Genomic DNA, 13,293 nt, shown 5'->3' on the forward strand with positions numbered 1-13,293 from the left:
AATCTAGGAGGTGGGAAGGTCAAGTAGATTACAGGATAAAATAGACTGTCTGAAATGGAGGGAAGAATTAATGGAATATAAGGTAACCACAACAGTGGAGTTGGGTGGGGGGTTTAGTTTGGATGTTGGGGAGGACAATACAAAAAAGGGGAGGAGGTGGAAGAACAAGATAGACAGGGGAACACTGAGACAGGTTTGCTTAAGTGGTACAAAGGTAAATAGTGATGCATGCTCAACCTTGGAACAACAGGGCTCTGTGATACAGGGATCTAGGCATAGCTTGAAGAGGGGAAATAATACTAAAATGCTTGACTGTCTTATGAATATTGGTTTCCCCTGTCTACTATTATAAAATAGATATTTAAGTGGGATAAAAGGAATGTTTGGAAACATAATCATGTTTTCTGTAGTCACAGAAAACTTGTAAGCCTGTCTTCAGCCTATAACTGATTGGAATACCTAAAAGGGGTTCTAGAACTTGCCCAGTAAAATAAGCCTCTTGCAAAGCCTTTGCAGAGTATGGACCTTAGGTGGAATCCTGAGTCCCATCCAGAACCTTATGAGATGGGACATTCCCACTAGAAAGGACAAACAGACCAGCCTGGAACAGCTAGAACAACAGAAGATACATCTTCAAAGAAAGGTCATCAGGAAAAACCCAAAACAAAAATGTCAGCATAACTGGTTACTATAAGAATAAGCAAACTGTTCACTAGGAAGCCATCAAGACAAGCAATCAAGTTCCTTCAGGACAAACTCCCCTCTAAGACTGAAACTCAAAGGGAACATGTGAACACGCATGTAAGCTTGCTGGCAACCACATTGGTCCACTGGTGAGCGGAAGAGGGGGAAAGGCAGCATGAAGAAATGGGCTGAGTTCAACCACAGTCCATTGACTCCCATTGACCTGGAGATGAGAAAGAGAAGAGTAAAGGCTGGTTGGTCCAAAGTGTGGTGAGACCTGAAGACACTTGAGCCCATAGACAAGGACATAGCCACAGAGGGCTAAAGTTGAGAATGAAGCATCCTGCTGATATGAAGTGAGGGGAGAAGCACAAGAACACCCAAACTTGCAGACAGTACCCATTTGACCTAGCCTTGATGGCTTAATAATCAGAACTCAACTAGAGGAAGATTACCCAAAAAAAAATTTTTTTTTTTAATAAAGGAAACAAGGATAAATTGCTACAATTTGATGAACCTGATTTATACTCATGGAGGTAATAACTCTAAATACAGAGAGGGAAGGAGTCTTCACATCAAGTACCAATGCTATCTCCTCTGTACACAGGGTAGATAGGGGCGGGCAACTTAGACATTGGCTACCTAAAATGAGGGGGTGATAAAGGAACAAAATGACCAGCTTACAAGGTTTCAAGAGGGAGTTTAGTTTCAGAGTGTGTGGTGGAGGGTGGGGGGAGAAAGAGTCCCCACTGAATCACTGTCATCTTGTCTAGATGGGTCTGGTGAAAAGAGATGGGGATAAGATTTGTATGATTCAATAGTGAGTAATTGTTATCATGACTAATTGTGACTGTCACAATTGTAAAGGTAGAAGTTTTCTAACAAAAACAGGGAAGTGGTTAATCTTACAGTCCAGAAACAGAGGACCCTAGGGCCATTGAGGGAGAAGAGCACAAGCAGAATGCGGATCTTACCCAGAGAAGCAGCGACGCAGGCAGAGATGGGGACATGGAGAGAAGGAGCAGCTGAGGACTCTAAATTCATGGGAAGAGAGGGACTAAGAGCCAGTGGCTAGGAGGCAGACTTGCAGAATGTACCCTTTGGAGATGTAAATTATTATATATGCCTGAGTGGTTTATGTTTTTTTTGTTTTAAAAAAAAAAAAGCTAAAGTGAATAGAAAGAAATACTGTTAACTGATGGTACATGGAGGGGATTATAATCATTGTAATGAAAAAAGGTGTATGATTTGTTGAATGTAAAACTGATGATCTGCCCTGTAAACTTTCACTTAATCCACAATAAAAACCTTAATAATAATAAAAAAATGGTGTGGTAATTTTCATTTTAGGGTTTAAAGAGAATAACTAATTTGTCCCAGGTCACATCAGGATAGATGTCTACTAAGACAGCAATGGACTCAAACATTAACAATAATCGTGAAGATGGCGTTTCATTCTGTTTTGCGTAGGGTAGCTATGAGTTGGAATTAATTCTACTCATAAGTCCAATAAGATAGCACTGGAAATCCTCATGCTTACCCCCAGAGATCATACAAGTCAAGGAAATGTATAGGGGTAAGTTTGTCCATTAGAAATTTCAAATCTCCTGAATGTTCTCCACTTTGATGAGGTTTTCTGCTCCCATAAAGATGTACAGCCTCAGACATCCTATACAGGGTTGCTATGAGTCAGGGCCGACTCAGCGGCACGCAGCAGCAGCAGCAGTGGACAAGTGGCTGCTATTTTGACTAACACTTGTTTCCTCTGATTATCTCAGTAACCACCTCATCTGCCAGCGGTTCCTAAAGGCTGTCATCCCAGGGTGACTGGGTGATAAAGAAATTTGGCTGGCCTTTGTCCCCAGAATCTGGAAGGTGACCTCTAAGCCCTTGTTGTTGTTGTTATGTGCCATGGAGACGGTTCCAACTCACAGTGACCCTGTACAGGGTTCCCAAGGCTGTAAATCTTTATGGAAGCAGAAAGCCTCATTTTTCTCCCACGGAACAGCTGGTAGTTTCGAACTGCTGATCCTGTGGTCAGCAGCCTGATATGTAACCACTACGCTACCAGAGCTCCCTGGAATTTCCCAAATAGTAGGAGTGTTTTTAATGTTCATGGAGGGCACAAGATACAACTAGAGGATTGGAGCTTCGATATCAACTCCACCTCTGGAGAGGGGAAGGGGACTGGAGACTGAGTTTAATTGCATGATTCAATCATTCACTCAGATGTAATGAAACCCCAATGAAAATTCTGGACAGTGACGCTCAAACCTAACTGACAATATACTGCCTGTTGTCAACATGAATGTGTTGAGAGGGTGACACATCCTGATTCATGAAAGGCGTACAAGAGAAGCTTTGGGGTCCTCCCAGACCAGACACTGTGGTTGTTGGTATTTATACCATTTTGCTATAAAACTCATCATTATAAGTACAGTACTTTAAGTGAGTTCTGTGAGTTGTTCTAGCCAATTATCAAACCTAAGGAAGGAACCCCAGAATTAGTAACTCAGCTGTCAAAAGTGAGGGGGGCCTAAGGGCATCCTGCCTGTGATTGGTGTCTGAAGTGAGGAAAGTTTGTGGAGGACTGTGCCCCTATCCTGGGAACTTTGTCCTAATTGCGGGCAGTGGATATCTGAAGTCATTGCAGTGGCATTCTGCTGGGCTAAGGTACCTACTGCCACCTTTCTGGAAGCACACTAGCTATCCTCTGTTTCCTCCAACATCATCAAGAGTCCTGGAACATCAGTTGTGCTACTGCTTCATAAATGTAATCCCAACCTCAGTCTCTGGGAGTCGTTCTGGTGACCTCATCATTGTCCCCTACTCGTTTGTCCTGTCTTGATGTGGCATTGTCAGATAAGCACTAGACAGCTAATGCAAGGTCGGCAGTCACTTCTTGGAAGCCCTATACAGGGTTGCTGCAAGTCAGAACCTACTCAACAGCACTTGTCAACAACAACAGCATTTGTCATGAGCGTATTCCCCACGTTTCCTGTTCTAATGGTGGTTTTGGATTCAGTAGTCTGCTTGTCTGTTAGTTAGCAGCCATGCTACAAACTTGACTGACTTCTGATTTCCAAACTCAGGGGACTCTTGCAGTTTCTCACAAGCACTCAAACTTGTCTTCCCGAGATTTATTCATGTGTGGGTCTCCCAACTGGCCTTTAACTCCTCAAAGACTTTCCTCAGTACTCTTTTATGGCAAAAATAACTTAGGTCACTTTTCTCACAGGCCTGCAGTAAGGATTTAATGGCATAATTATGAGTTCCCCCGACACACACGTTTGAACCTCAATAAATCCTAATTGCTTTTTTTCTACTCACTTCCCGTGGTAGGCAGCTTCTGAAACAGTTCCCTAGGATCCCTTTGATGGTGCAATCCACACCCACCTCTGTGTGTGTGTGTGTGTGTGTGTGTGTGTGTGTGTGTGTGTGTGTGTAGTACAGGCCTAGTGAGCTGCTTCTAACTAACAGAACACAACAAAAGTGATGGAAGACCACTTCCAAGGTTCAGCTATAATGGGCTATTAATTCCATCTTGCTTACATTCTCTCTCTTGCCTTCAGAGTTTGCTGGCTTGGATGAAGCAGGCTGCCATGTTGGAGACGCCCACATGGCAAGGAACTGACATTAATCTCCAGTCAACAGTCAGAAAGCAACAGACACATGAATGAGCTTGGAAGTAAATATTTCCCTAGTTGAGCTTTGAAATGGGAATGTTGTCATTGTTGTTAAGTGCAGTTGAATCGGTTCCAGCTCATAACAACTCTGTATGGGGTTTTTGAAATGCAGCTGGTGACTTTGAACCGCCGACCTTGCAGTTCAAACCAATCTTGCGGTCCAGTGCTTATCCTATAGCTCCAGCCAAAACTCAAAGAATGCAGTCTTAGGATCCTGATAAGCTGCACCCAGATTTCTGTCCTTTAGATAATGAATACTGTTTTAAGCAAGTTTTGAGACAGTTTTGTTCTACTCCAATAGATAACTAGCACATTTCCATTCACAATATCATGGGTTCCATTTCTGAGCCAAAGCTGTTTCTGTGAATGAAGAGAAGGGAACCTGCTCATTTGCATCAGCACTTTGAAGTCTACCCTGCCCTAAGGAAGACATCTGCTAGGGCTGACCTCTGAGATGGGCACTTTGCCATGAGCATCCTTCCTTGTGAATGTGGGCCCACATATATCTATGTGCCTTCCACCTCATGAGTGACCTGCGTCCCTCACTAGAAAACAGAAGGAGTGATGCCAGAGCCCTTCTCAATGGCCTCAGCAGGGTCAGGACTAAGATGAAGCAAGGAAACCAGGCAGGAAACCAAATGTAAGGAGGCACATAGTCTCTGGTTCATGCATATGGGGCCAGGCAAGTTCCTTGACATCTAGTCTAGAAAGCAAGGTGGAGGTGGCAGGAAATATAACCACCATACGTGGCCAGGCACTCTGAGGGCCAACCCTTCTAAAACAGCCCTCCTTCATTTGGGAGGCTTATGTGAACTAAGAACTGCAGTTGGAAATCCTTCTGATCTGATGTCTCCATGAGGAATGCTGGTCATATGTACTGTGAAATGAAGGAGGTTTTTCACACTAATAGGCAATAACAGGGGAAGCACATGGCCAACCCCAGCCCACTTCCTACCAACTTGCTCTCAGAATAATATAGTATTTGAGCACTGCAGTTTCAGTCAGAATGAGCCTTTAGAATGTCTCCCCTGAGCCTGCTAAGGATTATGAATTTTAATGTAGCATGAGGACAATAAGGAGCTCTAGTAGCATGGTGCTTACGAGTCAGGCTGCTAATCATCATGGTCAGCAGTTCAAAACTACCAGCCTTTCCACAGGAGAAAGATAAGGCTTTCTGCTCCCATAAAGATTTACAGCCTCGGAAGCCCTGTGCAGGGTCACTATGAGTCAAAACTGACTCCACGGCACATAACCATTCTGAACTCTGCTGCACCACTTTGCTGGCCCCTTGGTGTTCTCCTAGACCACAAAGTCTGTTTGAACCACAAACAAGGTCAGTAGTTCAAACTCATCAGCTGCTCCTTGGAACCCCTATACAAGGTCACTATGAGTTGGAACCGATTTGATGGCACTTAACAAAAACAGCAAAGGGGGCACTGGTATAACACTTGAGTCCTGGTGTAGTGATATAGGATAAGCACTGGACCAAAAGGTCAGTTTGAACCACAAGGTCAGCTGTTTAAACTCACCAGAAGCTCCTCAGAAACCTTGCACAGGGTCGAAATGAGGCATAACCAACTCCACGGTACTTAACAACAACAACAAGGGGGCACTGTGCTCCCTCTTTGACTGGCCAATGTGTGTGCAAAATTCCTCTAAGCACAGGTGTTTTTTAAAATACAACTTTACTTACACACACACACACACACACACACACACACGAGAACAAAAAGGAAATCAATTCAGAGGGTATGAAACAAACATTATTTCTGACAATCTATGTCCCTGAGGCAATAATTAAAACCAAAACCAAACCTACTGCCATCAAATTGATTCTGACTCATAGCAACCCTATATAAGGTTTCTAAGACTGAAAATCTTTACAGTAGCAGACAGTTTTCTCTTTCTCCTGCAGCGGCTGGTGGATTTGAACCACTGACCTATGGTTAGAAGCTCAACACCTAACCCACACAGTAATACCAGAGTTCCTTGAACTAATTAATTGTTGATGTTGTTAAATGCTGTTAAGTTGGTGCCAATTCACAGTGGCCCTGCAGAGCAGGAATGTGGAGTTTATGTATCATTGATGGGCCAAAATTTATATATCATACATGGGCCATATAAACTTTTCAACTTAAAAATTAGCTTGCTATATTTGGTCAAACATTTCATTAACTCATCCCTAATGTGATGGCTACAGAGTCCTGGTGTGGTGCTGTGGGTTAATGTACTGAACTCCAAAATCAGTATGAACCACAAGGTTGGCAGTTTAAATTCACCAGCTGCTCCTCAGAAACCCTATACAGGGTTGCCATGGGTCAAAACCAACAACAACAATGTGACAGCTGTAACTGCAGTTGCCTTGGTAGGGCCAGACCAAATGAATTTACAGCCTTATGAAGCCCAACTGCAGTACATTCCCCATACCTGCTGTAGGGGGTTTCCAAGGAGTGGCTAGTGGATTTGAACCACCAGCCTTGTGGTTAGCAGTCCAGTGCTTATCCTACAGCACCACAGCAGAACTCCGTTTTTTGCTTTACAGAACCGTCTCTAGAAGGCTTGTCTACATGCAGCCAAGGCCAAAAATTCCATTTGTTTTTACCACTTCACCTTAGGGCCCTTCCTCCTCTACAAACCTTTCACCCTGTCTCAGTTCCAAGGGGCCTGCAATATAATAACTTCATTGTACTCTAATTATATGGTAATAATCAATATATTTAAACACAATAAGGTTGTCCCAAGCTCTTCATCAGTGCACTTTAGCCTAAAGCAAAGAACTGGACAGAGGGCAGAAGGTCATTTCATCAAACCTAAATTTAGTACCAATTCTAATTGTCTTGCATGCTCCTCAACCCCTCCAGGCAAAGGCATTGCTCTGCCCACAGCCTAGTCAAACATGGCTGGCTGCTGCCCTCTGCTGGAGCTTTGCATACTTAGCCCTGGAGCTCACCCGCCAGTGGGACCAGGTCAACCTAATTTACAGGGTTCCTCTTTGATCTGGTCCCTGTAATACAGTTTACTGATATTTAAGCCTTGGGCTTAAATAACTCACAACTCACTTATGCTGGTTTCCAAGAAAAAATGGTTACCTAGTCCTTCTGAATTTCAGAAAAAGGCAGGGAGTTGTGATGAAATTTCCCACCTCACAGGGTCATGGTCAAGACTGAAAGGGTTTGCTGAATCATTCATTTATCAAATGTTTACTGAATGCCTACTGTTGCATATGTTGCAATGTGTTGACACTGTTATTGTTAAGTGCCCTTGAGTCCAATCTGTTCCGACTCTTAATGGCCCTGTATAGGATTTCCAAGGCTGTAAATCTTTGTAGAAGCAGAAATCCTCATCTTTCTCTCACAGAGAAGCTAATGGGCTTGAATCACCAAACTTGTCATTCGTAGTCCAGTGCTTATCCTACAGAGCCACCGTACCCTCCTTGTTGGTACTAAGAACACAGAAAGGAATAAGAAAGATGCTATTCTTGCCCTAATGGAGTTTACTGCCTGGTATAAACAAATATGTAATTACAAATCATGATAAAGGAATTAAATATGATGCTGAAAATATTATGCCAAACCTACTTAAATATGGAAAAGATGAGGAGTCATACCTATGAATGAGGTAAGGGGGTTCAAGGTGGGTCTTCCAAGCAGAAACGCAACCAAAGTTGAGACTACCTAAAGCTGAAGCAAGGGTAATAGACACTAATCATATTGTGAAGAGTCTGGTAGAGGGTAGATAGGAGGTTGGGCTTTATTCTAGGTGCGCTGAGAGGCACAGAATGGTTGGAAAGTGGTGGCTTGTTTCTGGGATTTTTTGTTGTTATTTTTTTTTTGAGATGGCACATCTTCATGTTCTTCTTGGCCTGTCTCTGGCTGCTATCCAGTCTTTCTTGCTGGCTCCTTCTCTTTCCCATCTCTAAATGCCCACTGGTCCTTGGGACTTGAGGAACAATGAGCTCTCATTTCATCTCTTCCTACATCCTCCTCTTCCATCAGATCACTCATTCCTACGATTCTAAATAACCTTCATATGTGAGTTGATGTATCCACCCTTATACATACATCTCTCCTGGATCCAGATTCACATACCTGATTTTAGATTTATCAATACCTAAAACTTATCATCTTAACCCTGGACTTTTATTATCACCCCAACCGAGTCTCCTCATTCCTAAATCTATTTCTACTCTAAGTGTTCCTCCTATCAGCAAAAGGCACCATTATCCATTTGATGACACTTCATAATGTAAATAAGCCCAAATACTTATTTTTTTAAGCCCCTCAACCCTTATTGTTATTTTTTTCCCATTTAGAAATGAATATATAAGTAAGGCAGGTAGATTTAAATGACCAAGAAAGGTACCAAATTACAAGAGGAATCCTGGGAAGCAGCCATGATGCCTTGTACTCTCTATATCCAACCTAGCTAAGAATTGATATATGGCACAAACCCACCAACCACCCTCATAAACCCTATATAGGGTCCCTAGGCATCGGAACCAATGCGAAGGCACTTGACGATAATAACCACAAAGGAGTTGCCCAGCTGATAACTGAAAGTTGGAGGTTCAAGTCTACCCAACAGCACCTCAGAAAAAAGGCTTGGCAGTCTACTTCTAAAAAGTCAGTCCATTGAAAACCTTATAGAGCAGATATACTCTGACACACATGGGGGTGCCATAAGTCAGCACTGACTAGACAGCAACTGGATAAACACAAAAATTCACCCATATATATGTATGGAAATTTTCTTGGTAGAATTTTTATAAAAGCAAACCTCAAAGTGCCCATCCAGAGGGAACTGGGTAACTGAATCATTCATCCCCACATGACAGGATTGTTGTTGTTCTGTATTGTCAAGTTGGTTCTAGCTTATAGTGACCCTGTATAGGGTTTCCAAGGAACGGTTGGTGGTTTTGAACCACCAACTTTGTGGTTAGCAGTCCAGTGCTTATCCAACAACACCACACAGGACTCCTCATGATACAATATTGGGCAGCAATTATGAATAATAAGGTAATTCTGGATATGTTGATAAAAAATACTTTTAAAAACATGTTATTAAGTGAAAAAACTGGTGTGGAGGAAAATGGCCCTTTTTGTATCAATTATAACATTGACACATACATGGGTAGACTGTGAAATGGGTTCACTTTACTAAGGTTACTACCAACCATCCCAGTGGTATGGTGCTGTTGGATAAGCATTGGATTGCGAACCTCAAGGTCAGCAGTTCAAACCTACCAGTCACTCCTTAGAAACCCCACATAGGGTAGGTAGGAGTCAGAACCAACCTGACGGCACTTTAAAACAATCAGTTTTTTAAAACTACAAGTCCTGTGCTCTGGGAAACTCCTTACTCCAGGGTAAATTGGGATGGTTAATCACCCTAACTGTATCCCAGCAATGCCTTTTTTAAGAAGTTCTGAGTCTCTGACAGATTTGAACAGAAACTAAAGAATCTTTATTCTTGCATGAGGAAGGAACTTGGATCAGGTGAATTTTAATCCAAGTAAAGCAGCACATTTTTACTGGAAGAACAATGGATCTAGAGTAAGAAAAACCCAGGTTCAAATTCTGTCTCTGCTACTTACTAGTTGTGTGATTTGGATAATTTAGTCAACTTTCTGAGCTTGAGTTCTTTGATCTATTAAATCGGAATACTCATTGTAAGGTTTGGTGTGAGGATCAGACATAAAGTACGGGAAGTGACTTGCACTGTGCCTGGCACAATGTAAGTACTCAAGAAATTCTGACTTTTCTTTTTTAAGGTCCAGTTTAAGATTGTGAGTCTCAGGTTCTCTAAGCAGTGGCTCTCAACACATAGTCCCTAGACCATTAGCAGCAATGTCACCTAAAGACTTGTTAGAATCACAAATTATCCATCCCACCGTAAGTCTAACAAATCAGAAACTGGGGGTATGGCCCAGAAATCTGAGTTTTAACTAGTTGTCTGGGTGATTCTTATTATGCAAAAAAGCTTGAGATGCACTGCTTTAATGCATAATCTTTGCAACACAAAGATGGAAAATCTCTCCAAATTTAAACAGGCCTCCCTTTGGTCCATCACAAAAATAAAGTTAATTGAAAATGCTATTATTGTTGTTGGAAGAGAATTTTTATAAACAAAAAGAATTCAAATTTTAAAAGCAGTGCTGGAACTTTGATTAACATCAAAGACCTTGTAACTGGCCTCAAATGTATGCGCAAACTGCAGTCTGGGTGGATGTGTGAGTAGGACTGACCTGGTCTTGGCACCTCCTTCTCCAAAAGGCATTGATCAATTGGCTACGTTTGGTTACAGAATGCAAGTCACTGACTTGACTTACCATAACTATACAGTCAAGCTGATTTTCCATACTAATAAAGGGAGTTAAATACAATCAGTAAAGAATTTCTTAAATTGTGATAGCATCTTTCTTTTCTTTTTTTTTGTGGTTTTCTGTGTTTTTATTTTACAAAAAGTTGATTTTTTAATAAATGATTATGACAAAGTTTTTTTTTTTAACATGTAGTGTGTTTTGTTTTGTTTTTTAACAAAAACACATAAAGAAAATTTTTAAGGATTTATTTATACCATCTTGGTCTTTAAAAGTTGTTTGTTGTTGTTTTTAAGGCTGTCGAGTCAATTCCGACCCATAGGGACCCTGTATAGGGTCTCCAAGGAGCAGCTGGTGAGCTTGAACAGTCGACTTGCAGTTCAAGTGGCTTTGCAGTCTGGCACATTAACCCACAGTGCCACACTTCTTAAAAGTTGTGTTGTTGTTGTTGTTATGTGCCGTGGAGTCGATTCCGACTCTTAGCGACCCTGCACAGGGTTTCTGAGGCTGTTAATCTTTATGGGAGCAGAACGCCTCATTATTCTCCCAAGGAGCAGCTGGTAGTTTCGAACTGCTGACCTTGCGGTTTGCAGACCGATTTGTAATCACTATGCTACCAGAGTTGTAGCATTCCTTTATTAAGGCCTAGTAGCCAGAGCTACGAACAGGTTACGCTCTATGCAAATCTATCAGCCGAGAGGACAAGTGGGGCTGAGACCAACTCACATTCTGTCTGCTAAACTTTGTGTCCTGGCATGGGGCTACATCTGCCAAAGGAAGGCATGCTTTCATTTAATCTGCACAAAGGTAGAATCAACTTTAGAATCATGGGACTCGATATCTATACTTCTGCTTGCATGTTTGCATCTTTAAACAAAGGATTATTCATTCTTGACTAAAATCAAAGTTCTAAGATTCTGGGTCAGACTTCAAAAAACAATTGAGAACAGTATCAAACCCAATAAGCATGAGTTTGCTGCTGAAACTTCAAAGTATAGCCAATTTATTATACACGTAGCCATCTTTTAGCAAATGATTTCACAGTCATACTGCCTTCTGATTTAGTTTGAAACTGTGCCTGTTGCATCTATTGCAATAGTCTATTCTAAAGTCTTTCATTTTCCAGTAAGTCAAAGTAACAAAACAGTCACTGACTTATGTTCCCAAGTATTCCAGTTATTTCTTTCAGTGTTCGGATTAGCTCTTACTCTTGCTAATCTATCAGTTGCTTCATTGCCTACAAATCTTGAGTGACCAGTAACATGCATCCACTGAATATCCACGTGCTGGGTAAGTTTGGCAAGTTCAACAAAGTCTTCTTTGTTGATTACGTCTTTCCTTGTGCTTATTCTCCATCTATTTTGCTTCCAACCTTGAACCCAAATAGTTACATCATTTATAGTAAACATGCTATCCGCATACAGAACCAATTTATGGATGTGTTGAGTCTTTGTTTGTTCATGGCTTTGCAAGCTACACGAATTCCTGCCCTTTGGTTTGTTTGTCACTCGGGAAATCTAATGCCTACATTTAAGGAATGACCTGTCCCCCAATAAACACCGATTCCTTCATGCCCTTTTCCGGCCATTACTGGAGCAGCAGCCATCAGTGTAAACCACTACAAATTCTCCCATATAAGAACATTTGTCTTTGCTAACTGAAAGTACTGAATCTGTATTTTGTTTTACATGCTTTGTACCAGGTTCTGTGCTTTCATCTGCCTCTTCATCCAATGACTTACTGAGTCTCTTTTTGTTTCACTTGAGATTCTTGCACATGGTGCTTTTTCTTTTTCTTTTTCTGTCCTTCTGAACCATCAGGGCTCACAGAGTTCCTGACCAAGGCCCAGGCCTCAGATTCAGTAGCAAACTGCTTAAATCTGGCAGCAGGATACTGGTCCATCTGTGTTCTATATTCATTCCAAGTAAGAAAAACCCATGTCTCGTGGCCCTTTCTTACAGCACAGAACATTCCGAACCCCCCAAAGTCGCAGCACCTGTAGCTCACAGTGACCAAAGCAACCCTGTGAGCAAGAGAGAAAAGCCTGGTCATTTCTCACTCCAATGTTGGAAGAAGCCTTTTGGCTCCCAGGCTTGCATTCGAACTACTTGAAAACCACACAAACTTCAGCTGTGATGCAGACAAATGCCATAGCATATTTCTTTACATATAAAATCACCACTCCAAAAAAATTAAAATCCACTACTGTCGAGTGGGATTCTGACTCACAGCAACCCTACAGGACACAGTAACTTTCTAAGGCTGTAAATCTTAATAGGAGCAAAAAGCCTTGTCTTTCTCCCATAGATTGGCTGCTGTCTTGAGCTAACCTTGTGGTTAGCAGCCCCACACTTAATCCATGACACTGCCTATGTTCAGGTTCCTCATAGAGCACAGTTAAGTGTTCCGGAATACGCATTCTCCACATTGTTGTCCATAGCTTGTCATGAGCCACACAGTCGAAAACCTTGTGTAGTCAGTAAAGCACAGGTCAGCACCTTTCTGGTATTCTCTGCTTTCAGGCAAGACCCATCTGACATTAGCAATGACATCCCTCATTCCTTTAAAATCAGCCCACCGACTGCCATAATGTCAATTGCTACT

General features: G+C 41.9%; 1 pseudogene; it reads right to left on the reverse strand.

The window, feature by feature from the left end:
- Nucleotides 1–11,819: 11,819 nt before the first annotated feature.
- LOC102820842 lies at nucleotides 11,820–12,660 on the reverse strand (annotated as a pseudogene).
- Between the last annotated feature and the right edge of the window lie 633 nt (nucleotides 12,661–13,293).

The sequence above is a fragment of the Chrysochloris asiatica genome, unplaced genomic scaffold (assembly GCF_000296735.1).
Source record: "Chrysochloris asiatica unplaced genomic scaffold, ChrAsi1.0 scaffold00219, whole genome shotgun sequence".
Classification (NCBI taxonomy): Eukaryota; Metazoa; Chordata; class Mammalia; order Afrosoricida; family Chrysochloridae; genus Chrysochloris; species Chrysochloris asiatica.